Raw genomic sequence first — 17713 nt, forward strand, 5'->3', positions numbered from 1 at the left:
CTACAATCAGACTTTGTGTCGATTACAGACAGTTAAATGAAAAGACGCACCCTGATCGACATCCTATTCCAAGAATACAGGAGATTCTTGAAAATCTTGGTGGGAACTCCTGGTTCACCGTGTTAGATCAAGGTAAAGCATATCATCAGGGCTTTATCAGTCCAGAAAGTCGAGCATGCACAGCCTTCATCACGCCATGGGGTCTTTATGAATGGCTTAGGATTCCCTTCGGCTTAACCAACGCCCCGGCTGCTTTTCAGCGGTATATGGAAGGTTGCCTTGGAGACTTAAGAGATGAGGTATGTGTGCCGTATCTAGATGATGTGTTAGTTTTTAGCAAAGACTTTGATCAACATGTCGAAAATGTGCGAAAAGTGTTAAAGAAACAAAAAGACTGTGGAATAAAACTCAGACCAAAGAAATGCGACTTTTTCAAAAGAGAAGTATGCTATGTCGGTCGTGTTATTTCAGAGACTGGTTACTGCATGAATCCAAAAGAAGTGGAAATGGTTCAAGCATTGAAAAATACAAAACCAAAGACTGTCAAAGAAGTGAGATCATTAGTTAGCTTTTTAGGCTACTACAGATCATTCATTGCTGATTTTTCGAGAATAGCAAAACCTCTTTATGAACTGTTGTCTCACCCAAAAACAAAAAGTAAGGCAACAACAAAGAAGAGTTGTCGTTCCCCACAGCTGCCACCGTCTCAACCTGTAGAGTGGACAGTCACACATCAGCAGGTACTAGAGAGACTTGTCAATGCGCTATCAGACCCACCAGTAATGGCATACCCAGACCTTGAAGAGCCATTTGTACTACATACTGATGCGTCAGAGGAAGGTCTTGGGGCTGTCCTGTATCAACGTCAGGGAGGTACACTCAGAGTAATCGGTTATGGTTCACGGACACTCACTCCAACAGAAAAAAATTACAAACTCCACTCAGGGAAGCTTGAATTTTTAGCTCTCAAGTGGGCTGTCACGGAGCGATTTAGAGATTACCTTTTTCATGCCCCTCATTTTACAGTATACAGTGATAACAACCCCTTGACTTACGTGATGAAAACTGCCAAACTGAATGCAGTAGGGCATAGATGGGTGTCTGAACTAGCAGATTTTCGTTTTACTCTAAAGTACAGACCCGGCTCAGTCAATCGAGATGCTGATTTTCTGTCTCGTAAGCCTGCAGAGATGGACAAAATCATATCTGAGTGTACAGAGGAGTGTAAACCTGAAGACATAACAGCTGTCAGACAAGGAGTAAATGCAAGCCAAGATGGACATACTGACTGGATTTCAGCTATTACATGTAACGTTGAAGTACTGTCACAGTTTACAGATTCATGTAAAACACCAGTTGAACCAATACCAGTCAAAGACATTCAAACAAAACAGCAAGAGGATGAAGTGATACAAAGGGTAATCACACTCAAACAGAAACATGAAAGAATAAAGTACAAACAAAAAGTCAAAGAAACAAGTGATGTAAAGAGACTTTTAAGAGAATGGACTAATTTGTATTTGGACAAAGATGGAATTCTATGGAGAAAGACAAATGCAAGAAATCAGCTTGTAGTTCCGTCAAAACTCAAGTCACTGATTTATCAGCAACTACATGTGGAAATGGGTCACTTAGGAGCAGACAGAATGGTTTCCTTGGCAAGAGAAAGATTCTTTTGGCCCAAAATGTGAGAGGAAATCGAACATTATGTTACAAAAGTCTGTCGTTGTCTTAAGCAAAAGAAACCCAACAAAAAGACTCGAACTCCGATCCAAACTATTACAACCTCAGCACCATTTGAACTTATCTCTATTGATTATCTGCATCTAGAGAGGAGCAAAGGTGGAATGGAATACATCTTAGTAATAGTTGATCATTTTACTAAGTTTTCACAGGCGTATGCTACACCAAATAAATCTGGTAAGACTGCTGCTCGCAAATTGTTTGATGACTTTATACCCAGGTTTGGTTTTCCTTCCCGTATCCACCACGATCAGGGGAGAGAATTTGAGAATGAGTTGTTCAAAAAGTTACAAAGCTACTGTGGTATTCAACACTCAAGGACAACACCTTACCACCCCCAGTCAAATCCCGCAGAGCGCTTTAACAGAACTTTACTCGGTATGCTCAGGACGCTGGAAGAAACGCAAAAACCAAACTGGAAAGACTATCTGAACAAAGTTGTACATGCATATAACAGTTCACGAATCTACCGGATTTACACCTTTCTACTTGTTATTTGGAAGAGAGCCAATTCTGCCAATTGATCTTTTGATTCCAAGAGAACAGACAAAACCTCAGTCTCATGAAAGCTATGCTGAGAAGTGGCAAAGATCAATGCAGGAAGCATACAGTATTGCTCAAGAAAACATGAGAAAGGCAGGTAAAAGAGGACAAAGGTGTTATAACCAACGAAGCTGGAGCTCGGTGCTACAACCTGGAGATCATGTACTTGTGCAAAATCTTTCAGAAAGAGGTGGACCTGGTAAAATACGAGCTTACTGGGAAAACAAAGTACATGTGGTGAAACAAAGAAGAGGAAAGGACAGTCCAGTATATGTTGTGATACCAATCGACGGAGAAGGGAGAGAAAGAGTTCTCCACAGAAATCTTTTGTTACCCTGTCCTTATCTCATGGATGGACAAGACATCAAACGACCAAAAGAGAAACACGAGAAACACAACCAAAGGCATCAAACAACAAAACAAAAACAGAGAACCAAAGACTATGTTCAGGAGGATTCTGAAAGTTCTGAGGACAAGTATGTTTTGTGGTTGCCACGTCAAAACCAAACCACTCAACTCAACCCAGATGCTCCTGTCTTCAAGTCCAACATAAGTCAGTCACAAGAGGCAGATGTTGCTACTGACTTTATTGATCCAGTGGACGAGCGACTCGAGGACATTCAGGATCGAGAAACAGACTCTGAAGGCCAAGCAGTTGAACCTACTGTGCCTGAAGATACCGATACTTCTTCTGAGGACGAACATGAAACTGTGTATGAGAGACGTTCTACCAGAACACGTCAACCATGGTGTATCTTTACTTATGAAGAGCTAGGAAAACCTAGTGTTACTTCATTTAAGAAATAGAAGTATGGTTTTGATTAAGCTGTTTCTTGTTTAAAGAAAGTTAAACTAAAGAGTTAATTATTCAATTGTGTTATAAGTGCTATCAAACAAATAAGTCATTTTTCAGAAATATTTCTTGTGACTTAAGAGTAAATACTACACGTATGAGTTTTGGTTTAGTATATTTACAGAAAGAAGTGTGTGGTTCTAGATAACACAAAAGTAGTCTGTGAATGGGAGTACTACATATCAAGCATGATATAATGTCAAAGACATTAAGCTAAGTGGAATGGTAGATACAGCCATATGTGACTTAATGGACTTTGGGAGGCCTACCAATGTACCAATGATTTAAGTCTATACATAGAAACGGGAATGCAAGTTATGAACAATTTGTCCTGTATTCATGCATTTGTAGTCACTGGTGTGTAGGTATTTTTGGAAAGAAAGAAATGTTTGATTGACTAGAATGTTCAATGTTAGAAGATAAGGATAAGACACAAGCACTTTTGCATGTTTGTTCATATAAACTTACAAAATGTTTTGGCAACATTTTATTTTTTTAGTGGGGGAGGGTGTTGCGCCTTGGAATTATCCTCTAATTAAAATTTAAATACACCTGCTAAAAAGTTAAAAACACATGGTATTAAGATATAATTCATGATTCAAGACAAGTTAAAAACATAATTCATAAGTGTTTGCAAAGGTTAAAAAAACATTTAATGCTGACATGTACAATAACATTGATTGTGAATGTGTACCTGCAGTGTTATTACATAGTCCTGTACCTTTAAGAAAGAGACACGCAATGACTTGTGGGAAGGCAAGTCCCGACAGTGTGTTGTAGTAGCAGAAAAACAAAAGAAATGCTTGAAGTTACTGAACCGAGGGTTGTTAATAAAAGTTGCCCAAAACGAAGATGAACCTGAGTCTGGCCGTTCATTTCATGGGTGCAACAAAGGCACTGCATAACACTTTGAAGGGTCAACCTCCTGCTTGATGAAATGGCTGCTTTATACAACTGCAAGAGAAAAAAACCCAAAATGAGCTGCATGTTTTGAAAAAGGATAATGTGAATCAATTTTGCTTTCTTTTTTGACCATTTCAGCTGTGTTAATGCAAATGGAATGACATTTCCTTGGGGTCTGGATTCTTTTCAGATCTTTCAATTTTCAACTTCAGCTCTTAGCTCATCTTCAGCTCATATACTGTATACATACAATTGTACCTCTTGGCTCCATCGTGGCCATTTTTGGCCAATTGAAACCCATGTAAACTACATTTTTTCATTCCTTGTTATTCACAGTACTAAAGCATACAAGTTGGGTAAAATTGCTTTCATTCCTAACTCAACATTTCAAAATTGTAGTTTGTAATGTTTTCTACCAGATTATGTCATTTGTCTATTTTTGGCCAAAGGAGCAATTTCATGTAATATTCTTAGTTTCCAATAGGGGCGTATGATGACTTACTGCCCTCCAATGGAGTAAATGAATGACACAATTCTGACACAGGTGTGATCTTAAGGATGTCAGATAATGAAAAGTGTGTCTGTACATGAAATTGCAGCACAAAAAAATGTAGAGAGAAATAAATTATTGCATCTTAGATCCAGCTTGCAGTGAATTTCTGCTGATGCAGGCTGTTGAGCTTTGAGTGTCCCAGGCAAACTTGACTTTGATGCACATGTTGAAAGCAACTGTAGCTTTGTTGTTTTCATAAAAAGTGCCACACACAACTACAGAATAGACCTCAGACACCCAAATATCTAGTCTCCAAAAAAAAATAACAGGACATCTTGCAAAGATGCAGCTGCAGGGCAAACAAAAACAACCTACGACACTGTTTAGAAATCTGTCCTGGACTTTATGCAGGTGCAGTCAGTACTAATGCTATCAGCAGCCCAACAGCTCCCAGATCATTTTTACTCTGGCAAGATGGCGAGAAGGTCATATTCACTGCTTCAAGCACTTGAGTTTGTGATGCGATCAGAGAGCGAAGATGGGGAGAAATCCACTGCACTTGAAGAGACGACATCTACCAAAGATGAGGACACATCCTCTCGTGAAGATGAGGACACATCCTCCTCAGAGGATGACAGCACCACTCTACTGATGATGAGGAGTACCAGCCAGTACCTGATTCTTCCTCCTCAGGGGGTGAGGACACAGACACAGCGGTTAAACAAAAAAACACAGCTACAGGTAATGGCAGATACAGAGGAGCTGGCGGCTGAATGGATATCTCATAATGGGAAAATTCTTTGGTTTCCCACTAATAAAGAGACCCTGCATTTCAATCCAGTACCACCCCTCTATAAAAATAAATGTTGTTGTTTTTCAAAGTAAACAAGTATTGTGCATTTTTTTCTCAAATCAAATTTAAAGATTTAAAATTCTGAAGCTGAAAGAAATTTTGGATTTCGTGGTCAGGACTGATTCTAATTTTAAAAACTTGACTGTTGAGAGTAGAAAATAATGCGGTATTTTTTTTTACTGCATTTTCTAAAAACACAAGGTGGTAGTTTTCTTTTTTTGTCAGTGCACAAAAAAGTTAATGATGCATAAAAATCATTGATACTGCTAATTATTGACAAACATTTAGCAAAATTAATCAGGCAGCATGTATTATTTTTATTTAAAAAAGTGATTTTGTGCTTTTCTCCCTTTATAAATCATTATGTTATCTAACAGGCATTTAAAGGGTCAAAATTCTGGTTTTTGGTTTTCATGGACAGAACTGATGCAAATTTTAAAAATCAAGTTGGTAAAAGTGGAAAAATATTTTTATATATATTAATTTTAAAGCATTTTGAGACTGCAAACAGGGGGTGGCCATTTTTGGCCACGAACACACTGAGAGGGAGTTTTTTTGTTTTTTGACATTCATGTAGCTGCAATTATGCTTAAAAACTAAATCAGGAAGCATGTATTAGTTGGTTAAAAAAAATGTGATTTTATGCGTTTCTCCCCTTTTAGATCATTAGCATTATGTGATCTAAAAGGCATTTAAAGGGTTAAAATTCTGAATTTGAATGAAATTTTGGTTTTCATGATCACAACTGATGCAAATTTGAAAAATTAAGCTGATGAAAGTGGAATTTTTAAAAAATATATATAAATTTTAAAGCATTTTGAGAATACAAACGGGGTGGCCATTTTTGGCCACGAACACGCTGAGAGGAAGGGTTAGGGTTAGGCTAACCCTCTCTATGCTCAAAAATAATAATGCATCATAATCAGTGTTGCTGTTAATGAAATACATATCTCAGACTGTGCTATTAATAAAACAAGAAAAACCGATAGCACTGGGAATATAGATAATGGTCATTTCTGAGGTTGTTTTTCAACAAGTGCTTTGTGCAAACGAACTGGCATTTGAAGGGTTAAAAATATGAAAATAAATGAATATTTTATATGTATGATAAGAATTGATGTTAGTTAAAAACTTTATGCAGTAAAAGTAGCAAAAAAGATAAAAAAATCTAAAAAAATTACAGACTCAGTATGTTGGGAGCCAAAAATGGCCACAAACAAACTGAATGGATGTTGTTTTTGAACATAGCCAGAGGGTTAAGAAGACCTTGTGAGCCATTGATTTATACAAATGTACTGATATTTTCATGTGAAAAACAATAAAAATATTTTGGAATTTAAAAAAAAGAACTACATCAATATTATTTTCTGACCTTTTATGGAATAATCAATTTAATAACCACCAGATTAACAGTAGACTGTAGGGTAAGTAGTAAAAGTAGAGAAAGATAAACTAGACAAGCCACACAGTTCAGACAGTGCTGCACCCTGACAGAGATCTTCATCCCCACAGCAGCTGCGGTAGAGGAGCTCTGTTGTGATAGAGCGAGCAAGAGGATGAATACAGAGAGAGAGAGCGATGGTAGATAAACAGCGTGAATGCAAGAAATTCACAGTATTTCAGCTCGTTTCATTACTATACGCCGTACAAACACAAATGCCTCCCCTCAAACACTCGGACCATCGACAAATACGTTGACTATATGCAGTAAATATAAGCGTCCAAGTCTTTAGACTTCATTAACTTGTTATTTCACAAGTTAAAACTTACCGTGCAGATGGACAAATAGACAAATAGCGGCCCTTTTGATCCGGGGAGGGGAGGGGAGGGGAGGGGAGGGGAGGGGAGGGGAGGGGGGCTCAGTTTCGCGGGCATACCGGCACAACTTTAACTGTGTGCAAACTAGCTAGCTAACAAAAGGGTAACATTAGCCAGAAGTTGCTTGCAGGCAAATGTTGAATTCCAAAGTTTTTTTTATTGCTCCTGTCACGTCGGAAGCATTTCTAACCTAAATGAACGCCCCTCAACTAAAATGTCCGCCATTGACAACAGTGGTGTAGTTTACTAATGCGCCATTTCAAACTATGATTAACGCGATGGATTAGCATAGAGAAAAACATGGAAATGTAGTCATATTCGCAAAGCTCTGTCAATGTGCTGATTTTATTCCATTTTATCACAGAAGAAACTGCCATTGTTATTAAATTTTATCAACAAAAACTCAAAAGCACTTTCAGAAGATAACTTACCTCCTCACGGTGTCTCTTCTCCCAGCAGAATGACGTATCCCTCCGCCCTGGTCAGTTGCACTCTGCTGCGTCACTGCGTCAGATTGCAGCTAGCTGGAAAAGGGTGTCCCTCCGCAGCTGGAAGTAGTCCGCCGCTGTTTTCTATATTGTTTTGTCAATAATTAAGTTGGGGTTGAAATACTGTGGTTTGTCCAGTTTAGACAACAGGTGAGGTCGACAGTTCTTGTATATCATAGAGTTAGGGTTTTATTTTTGATTAATCCCAAGATTATGGTATTTCTTCAGCAGGGGAGGTGGAGGCGGAGGGGGGTGGGGGGAGGCGGAGGGGGCCGAAGCACCTGCCCCTTTGCTCCTTGATGCCCAAAGTGCCCTGTTGTCAAAGTTGTTTTTTTTAAATTCTATTTAATTTTGTTTTTATTTGTAAGTGTGTGTGTGTGTGTGTGTGTGTGTGTGTGTGTGTGTGTGTGTGTAAAAGTCTCTGAGGACCAAAATAATAAATAAAACAAAACTAAAAATAATTCAGATCTACCGTCGGTCGGTCACGTGATCTACGTAGACATCCCCCACTGCTCTGAGGGGTCCAGATGTTCCCTGTAGCTCTGCGCTAGCGCCGCTAGTCTAGAAACCGGAGACCCGAGGGAGGACATCAACAACTGATGGTGCTGATGGAGAGGAGGTTCTGCAGCGGGATTCGTTTATGTACGGTGTATTTTTGCAAGATGACTGATGAAGTGAGCATCCTGTGTGTGTGTGTCTGACTCTGCACACACACCTGTCATCAGTTCTAGCCGCTAGTTAACCACACAGCTGCTGAGAGGATAAAGTCTGCCAGGCTTCTTTTTGTTTCTGTATGTTTCTGTTGTCATGGGCAAAGTGCATCAGAGAGATGTATTATTTTACTGTCAGTGAGTTGCAGTGTGTTTCCTGTTTCTAGAGGCAATGAGACAGAGGTTATGTTATTTCACTGAAACTACGTACATGCATTTTCACATAATTTTGGACTATTGCAGTATAAATACAATAATAATTAGAAGAATTTGAATTGTGATTTTCTCAACCTCTCATTTAAAGATATCAGTACTTGTTCATAACATTTGTATATATAGACAAATTAAATATAATATGCCTAAATATAAAATATAAAACTTTTAGAACCTTGCTGTCTTGTGCAAAGTGGATAGTCAAACTGAATAAAAGTACAAATACATTTAAATACATGATTCCTATATCATTTAATTGTTTTTAAACTTATTATTAGCACTACGAATACTAAAGGGCAGATTATGAATCAGCACCATGGAGCAAATCCGTGGCTCTACAGTACATGTCTGGAAAAGGTATGAAATTTAAAAGCAAGGACTCCAGGAAGAGTAGCCACAGTTAAACAGTCCAGTGTCTAATGGTGATGTAAATTCAGCTTCAAAATAATAATTTTTCTCACATACACTACATCACAGGTCAGAGTTTGAACCAATGACCTTCTGATCAGCAGTCCTGAGACTTAGCCACTGCTGCACCTTGTATTATGAGGTATGTTTCTGTACGATGTTTCAAATTCTTGCTCCATGTGCCCCCTTTTAACTTTGAGCACCTGCCCCTCCAAAGGTCTCTGCACGGCCCTGCTCCCCTCCTCCCCCCAGCACCCCGTTTCTTTTTTCAAGGTATAACTTACAGAAATAAGTTAAATCAACACTGACGGTCCTGATAAAGTGATGTGGGACTGCTATTATTTTGAACACCACTGTAGATCTTCTTCCTCTCCAGCTCCGTCCATCTTCTTGGCTTCTATCTGCAGATCTCCACATTTATCCTCCAGCAGCCTCCAGAGATAACTTCACCAAACGCCGCCCCAGAGGCCGGTCGGGTCTTAGATCCGTCTGGAGGATGGACAACGTTTCAGTTTTAGGAACGTTAGATTCCTAAAACCCTAACCCTAATTCTAGAAGTTAAATGTGCTTAACAAGAAGATCACATCAACTTATTGCATACATTTTGAATCTTTTTGGGCAAATGTTTGGGTAATTTTATACAATTTAGTCAATTAGAAAAAGTTTTTGGATCATTTTGCACAAAGATTCCGCTTTTTTGAGCAAATCAAGTCATTTGGATTCATTTTGAACAGTTTCCAGTTATTTTAGTTGAACTTTTGCCAAATCTTGAGTAAAATTGGTGAAATTGTCTTAATTGTTGTTGAGTCCAAACAAGCAAATAGAAGAAGAGATACCTCAATTTGAATTCACTTCAATTTGAATTCACTTTTTAATCCACTTATGCACAAATTCTTAATCTTTTTGGAAAAATCATGGGTAATTTCAGATAATTTCAAGTCAGTTTGTCAAAGTTTGATCTCATTAGGAGAAATTTGTGAGTAATTTTGCACCAAGTTTCATCTTTTTTGTCATTTTCAGACAGTTTACAGTTCAAAGAAATGTTAAAATGTTTGTGAATAACATTCACAACAAAATCAACTAAAATCCAGCAAATTTTGCAGATTTTTTTATGAATGCTCTTAAAGAAAGCATTACAAGTTTTATTGATATATATATATATATATATATATATATATATATATATATATATATATATATATATATATATATATATATATATATATATATATATATATATATATATATAAAAATAAAAAATCACTGGCAATTTTTAGGATTTTTTTGGAAGATTTTTACTCATTTTTTAAATATATTTACAAGATTTTTCTTGCCAAATTTAGGAAATTTTTTATGAATAAAACTTTTAAAGGAAACTTTTAAGGAGTTATTGCAATTTTCTTCCTGAAGGTTTTGCAAAATATTCAGAAATATGGGGATTTTTTTTGCTGATTTTTTTCAGACAAGGTAACAATATTTTTTGGTGCCTGTAAATGAAGACAACAGGAAGGTTAAGTTAACTCGACTTGAATTCAGTTTTCTCTCACCTTCTTTATAAATTCCAGTGTAAACTCCACGTGATGTGAAGTTGATGCTACATTATGATGTTGACCCAGTTTGGTTGACAGAAATAAGCGATAAATTTCCTCTCAGAGTGCATAAATAGAGTGAACTCTTGGTCTGTGGAAACTCTGATCTGTTAAATGTGGCGGCTTCCCGTCCTTATTTTCTGCCTCGCTACATAAACGGAGCAGCATCACGTGACTCTGAGCGTTACTAACAGTTTACACCTGTTACCTGTAATCTGCCCGTTACCACGGCGTTGCAGTTGTCTGTTCAGGGTGAAGCTTCCAGGAGGGATTTAGGAGTTCAGTCTGTTCAGAGCTGGATTTCCTCACATCAGTGGGCTGGGAGGGTGAGGAGAGATGGAGGTTTTCAAATGTCAGGTCCAGAGAGATTAACAGACTCCCTCCAACATCCTCCAGTCTGGCAAAAAACGGAGTCGTTCTTTTCTCTCTGCAGACAAAGTTTTAATGCTGGAGAAGAGAGGAAAGTCTGAGTTAGAGCTCCGAATGTTAAAATACGCTCTGAAAAGCCAATAAAAGTCTGAGTTTATGTTAAAATACACTCTGAAAAGTCACCAAAAGCCTGAGTTTATGTTAAAATACAAACAGAAAAGTCACCAAAAGTCTGAGTTTATGTTAAAATCCAAACAGAAAAGTCACCAAAAGTCTGAGTTTATGTTAAAATACGCTCTGAAAAGTCACCAAAAGTCTCTCTGTTTGTGGATTTAACACTGAATCTAACATTAGATTTGAAGCCGGGTTAAATCAGAAACCAATACTTCAAATTAAATTTGTGGGGGTTCTTTGTTTCCCAAGTTATTTACATCTAATAGAATTTATACAATGAATTGTGTTTTACAAAAACCTATGGCGCAACACATTAGTAGAAATATGAGAAACAGCACCAGAAATAGCACTAAAAACAGAAACATACGGCTGTGGCACCTAGTGGGCAAATAAAACCCACAGTTACCACACTGCCCTCTATAAGCCTCTGTTCTAAACACATACTGCAGTAACACAAAAGCAGTTAGAAATATCTCATCATTAACCAACACAAAAACACAATGCATATAATAATACATTCATATTTCATGGAACTAAGAACATCATGATTGATCAGCTTGGGTCAAGATGGTGCCAGTGTGTGTGGCAGCTTGTCTCTCACTGTCAGTTTTGTTGATGATTTTATTGTAGTTCACCCTCGGCACTCAACAAATCAAGTCGCTGCTCATGTATGATGGACAAACGCTGCTGGAGCTTCGTTTCTCTGCTAAAGATGGAGTTACGCCCGCTGGGGGCTGGAGTGCAGCTTAAATGGGGGGCTCCAAGCCAAACAGGTTGGGAACCACTGCTCTAACTGTCGGTACTCCTCAGCACAGTACACGGACATAAAGTGGATTTTTAATGCAAATAACAAACAATTTACCACCCTGTCACTATATTTCATAATTCAGTCTTTCATAGCACGGTATTATTTACAGTTTCTTACTGTCCCAAAGAAACCAGTAACCCTTTGTTCTGTTCCCACCACTTCCAGTATCTTGCCCTTTGACCTCAAAACTACCCCCAGTACAACAATAACAATACGCCCCCTGCTGTCCAAAACGACAATCAGCAGAAGAGTCACAAACAGGGATTTCAGTGGTTTTCAGGATATTTACTTGCCTCTGTTTACCACCTGGTTACACCTGTATTAAAATTCAGGCCCAACAGCAGGAACTTTATGCATTTGGACACATTATGAGTCAAGACTGAAGTTTCCAGTGATTTTGTGCAGAACTTTAATTAGTTTTGGGCAAATTTTGTCATTTTGGTTGAATTTTAAGCTATTAAGTCATTTCAGACATTTTCAAGTCAGTTTTTATCATTTTGAGCAGGTCATGATACATTTTGGTTATGAGACAAATATTTTTAACTTGTTTTGGACAAATTTTGAGCTTTTAAGTCATTTCAGACATATTTAAGTCAGTTTTTATGTTTTGAGGAATTTTGTACAATATTTTAAGTTGTTTTTGACAAATTTAGATTTTTTTTAGTCTTTTCAAAGAATTTCAAGTCAGTTTTTTATCTTGCTTTGAGGTATTTTGCACAATATTGTAACTTGTTTAGACAAATTTCGAGCTTTTGAGTCATTTCAGAGTCAGTTTTTATTGTTTTTGAGCAGGTTTTGAGGCATTTTGCATGATGTTTTAACTTGTTTTGAACACATTTGCCCTCATTTCTGTCTCCTTTTATTCCTTTTCTCTCTGCAGCAGATAATTTAATGAAAATACTGGAAAAAAAAAACATCCCATAGAAACAAAAGCAAAGGATCCCCTAAAAACACAGGAAGCATAAAACCATCTGATACCCACAGCCAATGTTACGTAGACGACATCCATCACATTTACCTCCCGGTTTATTGCCAAAATCACACCTGTTTTCAGTTGAAAGGAATAATCTACAGTCAGACACCCAGGTTTAGCAATGACACATTGGCCAGGTCAACCATCTGTAAAGGAAGAAAATGTTCTCATCTGATCTTACCTGGTAAAATAAAAGTTGAAAAAAAGATCCACTTTCACGCCCATAATGAGTAACTTTTTCCATGGAGGACCTGGAAACCAAAGCCATCCCCCGCTCTGCAGACCCACACACTCTGGAGAAGATACGTCCACGACATCCTGGAAATAATAAAATCTGGACCACACACAAGAACTCACTGATCATCTGAACAACATGGACGACACGGGAAAACATACATCCACACACGAAGAGGAAATAAACCGGACCATTTCTTCCTGGACATGAAACATTCACCACAGAGAAGACAGCAGCATCAAAATAACAGTTTACAGGAAACCACACACGGACCAGAACCTCCTCTGGACATCAGAACATCCACAGAACACAAACTACCAGTTTAGAACACTATTAGAACGGACCAGAACCTCCTCTGGACATCAGAACATCCACAGAACACAAACTACCAGTTAGAACACTATTAGAACGGACCAGAACCTCCTCTGGACATCAGAACATCCACAGAACACAAACTACCAGTTAGAACACTATTAGAACGGACCAGAACCTCCTCTGGACATCAGAACATCCACAGAACACAAACTACCAGTTAGAACACTATTAGAACGGACCAGAACCTCCTCTGGACATCAGAACATCCACAGAACACAAACTACCAGTAGAACACTATTAGAAGGACCAGAACCTCCTCTGGACATCAGAACACCCACAGAACACAAACTACCAGTTAGAACACTATTAGAACGGACCAGAACCTCCTCTGGACATCAGAACATCACTGAACACAATCTACCCGTTAGAACACTATTAGAACAGACCAGAAACCTCCTCTGGACATCAGAACATCCACAGAACACAAACTACCTGGTTAGAACACTATTTAGAACAGACCAAGGCATATACCGATGATAAAGACGACCGATGAAAGACAGACAGAGGAGGAAAAAACACATCAGAACTCACTCACACACTACCAATATCCCATATGGGCCATAAACAAAGGAAAACAACAAGCAAAAAACAAGAGAAAAAACTAAAACAAAACAAAAACAAAACATACACAAAAACCAGACAATAAAAATAAAGGCATAATCAGCATTCCATATATCCGAGGGACAACAGAACCCATACATCCCATAATGAGAAAACACAACATCAACCACAGCAGTAGAACCACATAAAAAACTGCAGCAGCTATTAGTCCATCCAAAAGACAAAAAATGCAACATCATATATGAAACTCTGTGTAAATCATGCGATAAAACATACACTGGAGAAACTGGAAGATCATTCAACACAAGAAGAAAGGAACAACAGACAGAATAAAGTAAACAGCTGGACGACTCACAAGAAGACAAAAAGAAAAAGCAGATGAAGAAAACAAAAAAAATCAGCCATCAGGGACCACTGTAAAAGAAACAACCACATCATGGACTGGGACAGGGGGAGGATTTAACATCAGAGACCAACAAACACAAACCATGGATTAAGGAGGCCTTAGAGACCAGGAAGTGTTGTAGTTTTCCATTCCATTGTACAGTATACACTGTTGTTTCTCTTCAAAAATGCATTTAAAGCTACTTTCTGCACATTTCTGGTACTTTCTTAGGATACAGAAGTACTATCTCTTGCTAAATAAATAATGTTTACACCTATGCAGTACCTTTAGCAACAATAATAGTAATAATTATTGAGTCCATATTGGACTTCTATTCACTAACCCTCAGAGCAGGATGAGGCGTGCACGGAGTCACCTGATATCTAGAGTCATCTACCGGTGATGGAGGGTTTAATCAGACACACCTGAAGCCAAATGGCAGAAATATAAGTCCACTGCATTACCATAATCTCATAAACTGATATATGTATGCATGTATGCATGTATATATGTATATATACATACATACATACAAATGTCATCTGTTACCCTGGAAGTGGAACCTACTGGTGATAAAATAAAACAGAATCACAGAAAGCAGGTCTGATGCAGTTCTTCATCCTTTTTACTTTCAGTACAGCCCATGGTCCGTTGTGTTTTATTCAGCATGAGTACAGCTGGGACATGCTGCTTCATCAGAATAATGCATTTTAAACTTCCTGTGGTGGAAAATGACCCGTCATCTGTCAGCAGATCCAGCTTGTCTATACTCATGCTCAAAGTAACTGCAAAGGATTGTGGGTCAGGATGGCCAGAAAAGCATGCTGGGATACTTCCCAATCCAAACAGAGGGACATCCCAGGTATTCTTTGACATTCCATCTACTGGCTCATCTTTCTCTGGCTGCTGGACAGTTTGGTAGTGAGGATACTGGAATGCAGATGAGTCGTCGTCGACGTATTAGGAGTCTCATTTAGCGTGTAGGAAGCTAGAGCTGCAGGTTACTGATTTATTCATTTTGTACTCATTTACTTTGTCAAAGCTTGTAGAAGTTTTGACCTTTCTCCAACTAGAACATGCAACTAAATCTGAGCAGGGAGAGAAACAGTGGTGGTCACGTGGACCTAATATTTTTCTATGCAGTGGTCTGCTGGGGAGCAGGGAGCACTGAAAGGGACAGAAAGAGACTAAACAGACTGGTCAGGAGGAGGTTCTGTCCTGCACTGTTCCCTGGACTCCATAGAGGAGGTGGGTGAGAGGAGGATGTTGGCAAAGCTCACATCCATCATGGACAATCCCTCTCACCCACTGCATGACACTGTGGGGTCTTTAAGCAGCTCCTTCAGCAGCAGACTGAGACATCCACCCTGCAAGAAGGAACGCTATCACAGGTGCTTCATCCCATCTGCTATAAGACTGTACAACATCAGCATCACTGGCTGATGTTAACATAAACTGGACTATATCATTACCACCCTAAACCATAAAATTTGCACTGACATTCTTGCACTGCACATCTTTGCACTTTTAAACTTTATTTTTATTTTTTATTTTTTCTGTTAAGCCACTTTATCCTCATCTCTCACCCTTGTATATACTGTAAATATTATTACTATTGCTCTATTATTATTTTATTCTTATCACTACGTCCACTGTTACATAAGCTGCTGTAACAATGTAAATTTCCCCTGGAGTGGGGAGAAATAAAGAACTTTATCTTATCTTATCTTATCTTTTCATCATCCAACTTAGTGTGAATCTTTTACCTCAAAGCCCTGCAGCAGGACGTCAAACTGATTCTAGTCCAGGTTCCACAGCATAATAACCTATAAATAACCACAACTCCTAATTATTCCATTTGTTTTAGTGCAAAAAGCACATTTTGAAAATGTTCACATTTGAGGAATTATCTTTTGACAACCAGAACAACCAGAAATGTTTTCAGAAAATAAGTTAAATTTCAACAGTTTTATGCCTCAGTTCATCATTTCCACATGACAACTTCCAGAGTGTCTACAAAGGAACACAACATTCAGTCATTTAGTAACTGAACAATCTGGTATTTAACTCTATGATCAAAACAACTTGTCATGATGTAGAAACTATTACAAATTCACAATCTGCTGTTAATGTCTTCTCTGGAACTTTTACACTGCATGCTGTGACCTCTGACCTCTTCATCATTCTACTAACAAGTCAGGACTCTGGGATTAAATCTGGGAAAAGTCATGTTGTTGATGGACCAATAGATGGCAGCAGAGACTCAGACACAAATCTCTGTCCCTGCAACCCATCAATAATCAATAATAACACTGATACATTATCAACCAATCGTATTTTGGTCATTTTGTACATATTTCTGGTAGTTTTAGCTCATATTTTGGTCATTTTGTTCATATTTATGGTAGTTTCATCTCATATTTTGGTCATTTTATTCATATTTGTGGTATTTTTTTGTCATATGTTGGTCATATTATATATATATGTATTTCTGGTAGTTTTATCTGTGTGTGTGTGTGTGTGTGTGTGTTGTGTGTGTGTGTGTGTGTGTGTGTGTGTGTGTGTGTGTTTATACATATATGAAGAAATGTGTAAATTGAATGGAAAGTCCAGTGGGAGTCTGAGTGTCACCAAGTCAGAGTTTATGTCTCAACTGCGGACGTTAGAGAAGACAGGCGGAGACAGTCTTAGTGGGCGGAGCTAAACTACCTGAAACCCGTGTTTCATTCGTTATAGATCTCATTCCGTCATTCTGAAATCAGTTTATTTCTCCCCCTCTTCTCTGTAACTATTTAGTTTAGAATTCTTTGCCTCTCCTGACAACTTTTGATAGAACAGCAGAAAAATACCTTCAATTATTACAATATCACTGTGATTCTCCACTGTGTATTATGCAGAATTGTAATATGATAGCAATTTATTTGTGTTGTGTTCATTATTGATGCCTTTAACCCTTCCATGCATAGAGGTCATGACAGTGTGCAGCTCTTCTAAAGCTGTTTTCTTGTATGTGCATGAGTTTTGATGGCATAGTTGGACATCAGCCACTACAGCGGATCCTATTGCATCATTTCTTCCACTGCCAGTGATTGGCTAGCCATTGCAAATTCTTTAAAAAAAAAAAAAAAGAAAGAAAAAAAGAAAGAAAAAAGAAAAAGAGTCAAACCAAGATGGCCGACAGGCAGCCAGAAACACCAAGTAGCTCATTTTCTTTTGTTC

General features: G+C 38.2%; 1 long non-coding RNA gene across 1 annotated transcript; it reads right to left on the reverse strand.

Moving 5' to 3' along the window:
- Nucleotides 1-7646: 7646 nt before the first annotated feature.
- Nucleotides 7647-11090, reverse strand: LOC129348033 (uncharacterized). The gene is made up of 3 exons (XR_008600453.1): nt 10924-11090; nt 9310-9514; nt 7647-7778 (listed from the first exon to the last, which is right to left on the reverse strand). It is a non-coding gene; the product is annotated as an uncharacterized LOC129348033 (long non-coding RNA).
- Nucleotides 11091-17713: the final 6623 nt, after the last annotated feature.

Source organism: Amphiprion ocellaris, chromosome 22, assembly GCF_022539595.1.
Source record: "Amphiprion ocellaris isolate individual 3 ecotype Okinawa chromosome 22, ASM2253959v1, whole genome shotgun sequence".
Taxonomy (NCBI): domain Eukaryota; kingdom Metazoa; phylum Chordata; class Actinopteri; family Pomacentridae; genus Amphiprion; species Amphiprion ocellaris.